The sequence below is a fragment of the Palaemon carinicauda genome, chromosome 32 (genome assembly GCF_036898095.1).
Source record: "Palaemon carinicauda isolate YSFRI2023 chromosome 32, ASM3689809v2, whole genome shotgun sequence".
NCBI lineage: Eukaryota > Metazoa > Arthropoda > Malacostraca > Decapoda > Palaemonidae > Palaemon > Palaemon carinicauda.
In genome coordinates, this window is record NC_090756.1 from 21,430,222 (window position 1) to 21,440,464 (window position 10,243).

Below are 10,243 nucleotides of genomic sequence, written 5' to 3' on the forward strand. Positions count from 1 at the left end.
AACTTCTTCCAATTGTGTTAAATACCACGCACACAATTACTTTGTTAAAATCTATGATTGTACACCAAGGTTTTAAAATGCTATGTAGCGATTTAGTCAGCCAATTTCTAGTTTTAGCAGACATTGCATTCTAAAAAGTTTATTTTAAAAAACTATTCTTTAATGCATTTATTCTATTTTGAGTGCATTTCAATAACAATTACTTATTTACCCTTGGATGTGACCCATTTCACCTCAAGCTGTCCTGCATTCTAACAACCATCCAACTTTCTTTTTACCTTTGGTTGTGATCAGGTGATATCAAGTTGCAAATACTGTTGAGAACATTGTATGAACACATGACGATCAAAGTATCTTAAATTTTGCGAGTTATTCAAAACTTAGTGTTGAATATTGCATCAGCAATGTTGTCATCTTGCGGTTGTAGTTTATAGCTATATTAGTTATGAGTAAGCTCTCTCTCTGAAGTATCCTTAGAATACAAAGCACAAAAACTAAATTGTTTCCTTACAAAAACTTATTTCTGGGTCGACCTGTGACGCCCGGTGAAAAGGGTCCTTCCTTACACTTATCTGATATAAATAATTCCAAATATACCAGAGAAAGTTAAAGTATGGAATGCAGAGGTTACTACCCTCGCGCGAGCACCCAGTAGGCGTCGTGTATAAAGCAGGGGCGTGTGAAAACCACTATTCACAGGCTGTCTTCCATTTAGATAATTCCTTCATCAAAGGGAAGGGCCATAACAGATGCCCTAGCTACCTTACCTGAGCCACTCTACCGACGTCCAACGCTAGCGACATCTGTACACACACTAAATCAACTTGTGCTTTACTCTATCCTAAACAGAAAAAGAAGTTTCATTCAATTTCGTTCGTTAATCTAGTTAGTCGACAACATAACTTGCTGAAAGCCTTACAATAATCCTAGATTTCAACGTCTTCACTAAAATTTGTATTTTCCATTATTAATTTAAGGTGTAGGTTAACAACAGTTATTTACTTTGGTTGTGTTAGGAAAGCGACGACATGATCATGATATGTTCGCTTAATTACAGTAATATTAACTTTTATATCCAACTTTTTCTGATTACAAAACTAATGGTTACTCATTATGTGGCAATTTTTAATATGGTCCTGTACAGTATTATTGCCAATAACAAATACTAACTTTATGTTTTGACCAACTTTTAGACATTATCTTCTATTTGGCAACTTAGAACAATTTCTGGTTTTGCCAAATATGGACACGTCAGTGTCATACTGTCAAAGAATCTGTTGCAATACGCATAGGTCACAAGCCAACGATTAAAATGACACTGACCCTAGTATTTCTTACTGTTACCTTTACAACACCGGGCCACGATGGGTTATTTGGATTTGGTCCTGTATACCCAGTTCTAAAAAGGGATATTACTGCAAGTTTCTACTGTACAGGATACCTTTTTCTGATATTCTACTGTATGTATATCTAACATTCCTACAGTACTAGTGTAGAGATCTAAGTCCCATTTTCTATGTATTAAATGCCATTCATTAAGAAAACATTGATTGGATCAATTTGGTAGACACTTATACAACTCTACACATTCAATTTTGTTGAATTTTAAAGAAAATGAGTTAGGTAGTTTGTAACAAAATTTATTAGGACTTATTTGAAGTTGGTAAGGTGAACACCTAAGCTAAGAAATTTAAAAACTTTGGGATTGAGATAAAAGGTCAGAATGCAAATCAAGAGCATGGCTTTCTTGTTCCGGTAATGTTCTTTTAATGGTGACCACCAACATGAGGATCGGTTGCTTTAATTATGACTATCAAAATTACCAGAAAGCAATTAAAAACTGTACTTAAAATTTTTGAGTAAGAGATGGAGCTTAGAAATTGCTAACCCCTTTCATACTTTCAATGAAGGAAAAACCTTTTCGTGCACTTCACAGTACAGTCAAAATTCACATTGGCAAAAGCAGATTGCATACCTTAGGATAAATAAATATCCTTTATACTGAAAAAACCTAGATCCAGATTTAACACCAAAATATGAAGTTTTTAGTAATGTACAGTAAAGTTTTTAGTAATGTACAGTAATGATTATCAATGTTGAAACCTTTCTATAAAACTTACCTTGAACACTTTCCTTTAAAGGTGTCAAGCTTGCTTCTCCTTTGCTTAGGATTCTTGATGGAAAACCACTTGGGTAAGATTAACAGTACTCGTGACTATTCAAGATCTTGACGAGGTGCTCTTCCACATCAACGTAGGCCATTATCTGCAACAAAATTAGAATAAATGAACTTTAATAACAGCAATATCACTAGTTTGATTTTCTTACTACCACCCTGCCAGCTATTTGACCACCTCGCTCATCAAATTAAAAAAAATGCCCAATTTTAGTCATGAGTGACAGTTGAGGGTTATAAACTAACAGATCAAAACTTATTTTACGTTATATTACAGAAGCCTGACATTGTGCAACCGCTGTTCTTCCAAGAAAAATTCTTATTATGTGACTCTGTTGAATTCAGATTGACATTACTGGCAGTATCGCGCCAAAGTTCATAGGCGCCATTAAAGTTCAGGGCTTCCCCACCCGCTGGTCGTACCGGTGCTATTGGCACCCTTCACCCAGAAACCTCGGCCTGACTAATGATACTGTACTGAACCATAGGTAATATTGGTACTTTTAATAGTGATTCACGTGGCTGGTGTGTGCAAGACACCCATGTACTGCTTGCCAGAATAGAGCAAAATTACTTATTTGCAAGAGATGCAAGCCATGGCAATGAAAAAGACATTTGAGTTCAATAGTTTTATTCCACCTAAACCCCATTTCCCACCAGGGTAAGCCCCCATTACTACTGGGCTATGTAGGATGGTGATACTCTGAAAATTTTGCAGAAGATAACATCTGGAGAGAGAAAAAATAAGAAAGTTTCAAGCAAAAATGAATAGGTGGCACAACAAATTATACTTATTTTAGCCTAAATTTACATAACATTAAAGCCATTGATTAACAAATAACCAAGTAAAGACTTCTTTTCAACGAGCTTTGAGGCAATGGCCGTAACTAAAACCAGGACTTGGTGAAAAGCAAGCATGTAGCCTATACATTAAATTCCCAATAACTCAATCCTTACAATGGCCAATCATGAGACACTAACCAGCAGACTAAACCTGTCATACTACCATAATTAAAACCTGTATAGAAAATAGTTTCATTAAAGAATGGTGCAAGATTAGTTGGGACATGAATATATCTCGGTATATAAATAGATGCTATATACAAAATATGTGAAGGCTAAACCATATACCAACCATAATAGTACATTTGAACTTTTTTAAACTTTTTGTCAAGCATTTAAAGTAATTTTAATTAAGTTTCTGTAATCAAAAAGGATAGTAATGAAATACCAAAACAAGGGACCTACTTACCAGGAATATTTGGGATATTATAAAGCTTTATTTTCGATCTCATTTGCTATGGAGTCGTTCATGGCAGTGTTAATCGTATTACAAATTACCTTAAAGCTGGTTTTTTGTTAGTTTTTGTTCTACCATAGCTCGCTCACGTTTTAAATAAGTGTTCTGATAAAGGTATTATATGCGGTTAAAAACTAATCTCTCATCTGTTTGGTAAACTACTGTACAGGGGTAGAGGATGAGGAAGGCACAATTAAAGGTTTTTAAATATTTGTTACATTTATGATTTATTTTCATACATTTTCATACATGTCCTTATTTTCTCGTTAAAATTTTATCTTGCTCCTTTTTCCATCCTACAGGGTTTGGTGAGGCCCTGTTGGGAATTTGATTTTAGGTGGGGAAATAACTAATACTAGCACCTAACAGCAATAATTGTCAGAAATGCATGATAAACAAAATAACCAGTTAGAAAAATTAAGCCCTTTATAAAGTTCATGTAGGTGGCATGAAATATAAGTATCAATTATCTACAATTCACTTCCTAATGTTTTTTTGCTACCCCATCGCTAGCTGCGCTCGCAAAATCAACATTACCTGCCATGTTCTCGCAAGCGGTACATATGCTGCGAACGCAACACTCGCGGGTCATTATTTCAGGGACATGTTTACTCACACGGGCAAGAATTTACTTATACTGAACTGAGTTTACAACAAATAAATTAACACAATTGCTGTTCCTGTTTTAGTCTATCATACAAATAGCTAAACAAATTTGCTTAGGAATAAAATTGAGCATATTCAACATTTAGTTCAATACCACCACTAGACAAATAACATTTGCTGTAACCAACATTGCTCTCCAACTATCCATTGGAATTTAATCTTTGGCAAATTTAACCCCAGGGCAGCCAGCCACTGTCACAAGATGAAATGCTGGCTTTTCCAGCATTATACTGAGTATTCAGTCAAACAAGGATACCAGTAGGGGTTGAAATAACTACTCCGATGAAATCCTAGTAAAACTTACTTTTTGCAATTGGTTATGAAACCATTACGTTGTAATGTCAAACTAATTGCAATTGCTTGTGTTTGCAAAGGAAAGAAACACTGCCGTAAAGGAAACATCCTTCCAACTTGGGAAAATTAAGACAAACTAAGCAAGCTCATTTTCCTTTTCCAACTCTTTCAATCTCATGACTAATTACACAGAATTTTACAAGCTCTGTAAATGTGTACATGATTACTTTGTCAATTGTGACATGCTTCCAAAGTTTTACCAAATCATTACTAGCACATTTGTTTAAACCCTTAACTATGAAACATTAATAACACGGGAGGTAATAAAATTAAGTGTAATTCATAATTAGCACATATTAGGCAACAGGGCTAACGTGCATAGAAAAACATGCTGCGATAGCCAGAACATAGGACCAACGAAATGTTTAATTCCGAGCAAAACAACCACACAGGAGAAAAGTCGGTACTGTAAATCATTGGTTCAATTATAATTTGGTCCAATATTAATCTAGGAGACACACTCGCATAATTTAATAGATCTGCAAATCCTGTACACTATCTTGAATACCATATACAGTACTACCGGCAGAAACCTCAACGAAGTTACAGATTGTGATAAAAATTGTTTTGCTCCTTTTATTACAGCACAATCTGAGAAAAACATTGGTAAGTGGTGCTTCTGTCTTAAGTTATTAGTTCAAACAATAGAGCGCCCAATGTTTTATATCCTAAAATTATTCAATATTGGAATATGAAATATAATCATAGGTCATTTTATTGATCACGTTCATAAATGTTGGGGTAGAAACGCGTTTTTGATATACTGTACCCTATTAAGCCTGATCACTAGATACGGAAGCCTAGTCATTGGTCAAACAGATGCTGGAGCAAGAAGCTACAACTCACCCTTAGTAAAGTGTATTCACTCCTTGACTTTTGTACAACGTCTAAAGACTGCTAACAAAATTTTTTTTTGCATATTTGATAATTTTGAGAAACTTCAGGCATTTTCCAAGAGAATGAGATCAACCTGACCTCTCTATGACAAAAATTAAGGCAGTTAGAGCAATTTAAAAAATATATACTGCAAAATGTGCTGGGGAAAAAATTAAACCCTGGGAGTTAAGGGTTGGAAATTTCCAAATACTCTGGGGGTAAAAGGGTTAACTAACTTTACAAAAGGAATCTTAAAATGGTCAAAACACCACAAAATGAATTTAACAAAAACTTGTGCACCACTGTACAATTTTGCCAATTCACCTCTTGGTAATTATTTGCATTGGTAATATTTTACTGTATTACAGAGCAATGTAACCTACGAAAAAAACTATCGAAAAAATTCCATTCTTCGAAAATGACTCGTTCCTGTCGCAAATTAATAGTTTCAGAAATATATATCTATATCCTACGATAAAGGGGGACCCCGAGGGGAACTTGGGGTTTTGGGTGGGGAAAACATACTGGGGAAATATGTAATGGTAAAAAAAAAGTTTTTTTCTCTATACATTACCTTCTTGGATGTATAATAAACTGAGGAAAAGACAAGACAGTACAAGAGGATAAACTTTGGAGGCGCCATTGCAAAGGCTATGCCTCATGAAAAAATACGGCAACCAGAGATACCAACGTGTGATTTAGAGCTGCGGCAATGTTAGCATAACATACTTACAGTTTTTCATTTATTTTTTCTCATTCGTTAGTTCGTTTCTACATAGCAGGTTTGGACCTTCAGCGCAAAAAACCCTCCTCCCTGCGCAGACATCCTCCACCAATAGGATTTAATCTCTAACCGTGAAATTTAACTATTCGACTTCACCCGCTTTATTAAAGTATATTACTTGATCCAGTTCAACTATACCATTCCTTTTACGTAATACCCTCTTATACATATTAGGTTTGACCCCAGTATTAGATTATTTTTATCCAATAACTTATAAAATCACCCCAGTTTATATTAAAATTAAATATTTAACATACATTCCATTTTACATTCCTATATTACTTTTATTCATTTTCTTGTTACCTTGTCACACAGCGATTTCACAAACACTTGCTCTGGACAAGTTTCCTATTTTAGTTCATTCACGTTTACCCTCTAGACTCGGTTGTTTTCCCGTTAACCAATCACGAACACATACGTATGGAAAGTTTGCAAGGGGGGATTAATATTTCCCAACCACCCCCTTCAAACAAAAAGTCAGGTCTTTGTTAGTTCAAGTGACGTCTTTTAGCGTATTTTACGATGGAAGTTTCAGAAAACTTAACTACTGCAGTAATTCCTACTTACAAGTATTCAGGTGAACTCTAATCATGACAACTTTCTTAAATCTCGTAATGTAATAGCCAAATGTTTACAGTGTTCCAAGTGCAGTACTAAACTAAGACAAAGAAGTTGAATGACAGACTCGGTCACAACACCCAGGTGACCCACAAGTTTCGTCGTCTAACAAAAGTCATTAATTTCTTTAATTTTAATGTGTTAGTTTTTCTATTGTGTAAGCGTGCGCAGCTCAACATAACCGCTTGCCAGTGCATACGAGCTTGATGTTTTATTTTCCTGCGATTGTAGGCGAGAGGGGCAGAACAAGAACCAGTATATTTAGCGTTGCTAATGTTATCGTAACATTGCTAATGTTAGCGTGCGCAGCTCAACATTAACGCTTGCCAGTACATACGAGCTTGATATTTTATTCCGCGAGCGTAAGCGAGCTAGTGGTGGAATAAGAACCATTATATATAGTGTTCCTAATGTTATGAACTTCTAGGTTAGGTGGATTTGTTAGGTTCTGTAACCTTTTTGTACCTTTTTATATAGTGTAAAGGGTATATGGAAAAATGCTTTAAAATACACATGCTAATAAGCAATAACATCGTAACGTTGATAACACTAACATTGGTAACGTTGCTAATGTTAGCGTTAGCAGTAAATACGCGATCAAAGTGCCATGGAATTTGAACGTCATTATATTTTATAATTTTAACTATATATAACAAAAGACATTTAAACATTACCATTAAATATGTTTTCCTGTAGAAAATGTGATTTAACCAGTTTTCACCTTCATTTCATCCGTAATAGAAGTAACCAGTTCGGCTACTTAAAAGTTAGTCGTACTGGTTGTTTGTTTGCGGTTGAAATTAAGGTCAAATTCGGTCAAATCAAGTTGCTTTCTACAGGAAAAAATGTTCTGTTCGAAATCAGAATCTGAAATACAGTAAAACTTATCCCTGTTATTACTGTTTTGATTATGGTAACTTTACAAGACTAACCAACAGAAACAAAGTTTAAAGGTTAAATCGAATGCCAACAATCGGACAAGTACACTAAATTTTAGGGCGTTTTGAGTGCCATTGATGACTGCGCCTATTGCAAAGCCGTAGTTTCAGGTACGATAGTCGACTCACCGTAACTAACTTTACGAGAGGAATCTTTAAAATGTTCAAAACACCACAAATTGAATTTAATAAAAACTTGTGCACCACTGTACAATTTTGCCAATTCACCATAAGTACTTATTTGCAATACAACGAACACCGCTATTAAAGACTCAAGATGAAAAGTATACAGTTTTCAGAGTGTCTAAAGAGCACGAATTAGTTTTTATTACTAACTGTTTTCATTACAGTGGCCATTACAATGACAGATGGCAAGTTTAAGGTTAATTCAAATATATAAATTGGATTGGTTCACTATGGAGTTTCAATCATACTGTATAATTGAAGAGTATCGCAAATAGATAGGTTGTTAATAGTTTATATAGGACATATCTGTTTTGACATTACAGTTTTAGAATGATTTATTGTTAACTTCTCATTTATTTCCTTTTCTCACTGTGCTTTTTATCCCTATTGGAGCCCTTGGGCTTATGGCATCCTGCTTTTCCAATTAGGGTTATAGCTTGGCTATAGTAATAATAATATGGTAGTTGCCCAATCCGTAAAATTATTCATTTCTGCCAAAATCTATCAAATGTTACAATACTATATTACGCCCTGTTACCATTTTTAAAGTTATGACATTGTTTAGAATAAAAATTTACCTTCAATAAACCTAAGCTACGGCTTTAATCTGAATAAGGGTATATGGCCTAGCACTGGGGTCATTCAGATCCGTTGTGTAGATTGTTAAAAGATAAGAGTTGAAGTCTAAGGTCTAAGCGATATTGAAAACCCTTAAGAATTTTGTACAAACTATGCCAGGCAGTTTCCGTAATTGGGCATATTTTCAGTTAATTTAGGGACCCTTAAGGTTTCATTGTAGTGTATTACAGGGCAATGTAACCTACGAAAACACCCTGTAATACAATACAAATTTACCCACTTAAGAAGGTTGGCCAAATTGCTTCCAATAAGGTAAAACGTAACCAACAAGTAAATACCCATGACGTTCTGCTTATTCATTTAGGGTTGTAACCTAACAAAAGTTTACTCACTTCAGCTAATAGTTAAATAAACACCTTGCATTACGCAATATTTAAGAGAAAAAAGTGATTAATAGGCGTACACGCCTAAAATGTCAGTACACGTGACGTCAATTCAGCACCGGCTACAATGTCAAAGTTATATTTGTGCAATTTCACAGGTAAACCATAAATTATAGACCTTTTGAAACCACGTTTAGCACTGGGCAGGTGACAAACTCTGGTTGAAATATAAAGATGTTTGTTGTTTGACGCCAAAGGTTACTTCAATAGAAATATGGCGGCCACGACAAGACCAACACTGCAACACATGACTACACCACACCCTCATGCCATGACAAAATTAGCCATTCAAGAAAATCTTGACCCATTTACGATAATTAGGTTTGGCAATAACTATCAAAAATTTACTTACAATATTCTCCGTGAATATATTGTTAAAGTTGGTCCCGAAACGCCATTGTTCTTGAAGTGGGGAAATACGTAGTAGTTTATCAAAATGAGACTTTGAGGGTCCATGATGTTCAGGATCACTTTCAACGTCCAGCAGGAAAAACGTAGGAACCTTTCTTCTTTCTACAAGCCAAAGGGCGAGAAAGAAAAGACCCTGTCATACAGTAGAGTCCACCAACGTCACCACAATCAGGGTTGCCAAATTGGTCTTTTATCAGGCAAAAGAAAAAAAAATCTCAAATTTGGCCTTTTTTGAAACTGGTTGGCCTTTGGTAACACGAGAAAAGATGGCCCTAAGATACTACATATTTTGGTATTTTTCTGATAACGGGTTGGCATTTAAAGCTGCGGTTGACTTGAAGTTGGCCTTTTCTCATTTAGAAAACCTGGCAACACTGACTACAATACACACTCCACTCCAGAGTCCATGGATAGCTATGATGCCAGATGTAAAAGAACCTTTTAATACTTTACTTATCTTAATATTTCTCTTTGTCTCCTTATATCTCCCTCTGGCGTTTTCTTATTCGCCCTTTATCTCTCTCCACATTTAAATACTATTCAAATCTGACTTAGAATTGTAAATTATAATATAAAAATAAGCAAAAATTACGTACTTCATACAGTCCACAAACACAGCTACTTCGTCCAGAGTCCATGGATAGTATGCTGCCAGATGTACAAGAATTAATTATTCCTTTATTTATCTTAATCCCTCTCTTTATAGGCCTATATCTTCCTCTGACGTTTTCGTATTACCCCTTTCTCCCTCTCAGTATTTAAATACATCATACATTTGTCTTAAAATTATACATTACAGTATGAAAAAATATGATAAAGTTAAGTATTTCTTACAGTCCGCACCACAAACTCTAGGAGTATACATTTTTTTCACACTCCAGTCCAGAGTCCTTGGAAAGTTATGAATGACGT

General features: G+C 35.1%; 1 long non-coding RNA gene across 2 annotated transcripts in view; it reads right to left on the reverse strand.

Annotated features, from left to right (window-relative positions):
* LOC137625313 (uncharacterized) overlaps positions 1-9,423 on the reverse strand; it is a 39,787-nt gene extending 30,364 nt beyond the window's left edge. For both annotated transcript variants that reach the window (XR_011040835.1, XR_011040836.1), the window contains exons 1-2: positions 9,273-9,423; positions 2,121-2,265 (exon numbers count right to left, since the gene is read on the reverse strand). This is a non-coding gene — a long non-coding RNA (uncharacterized lncRNA). The remainder of the gene's footprint in view (positions 1-2,120; positions 2,266-9,272) is intronic.
* Between the last annotated feature and the right edge of the window lie 820 nt (positions 9,424-10,243).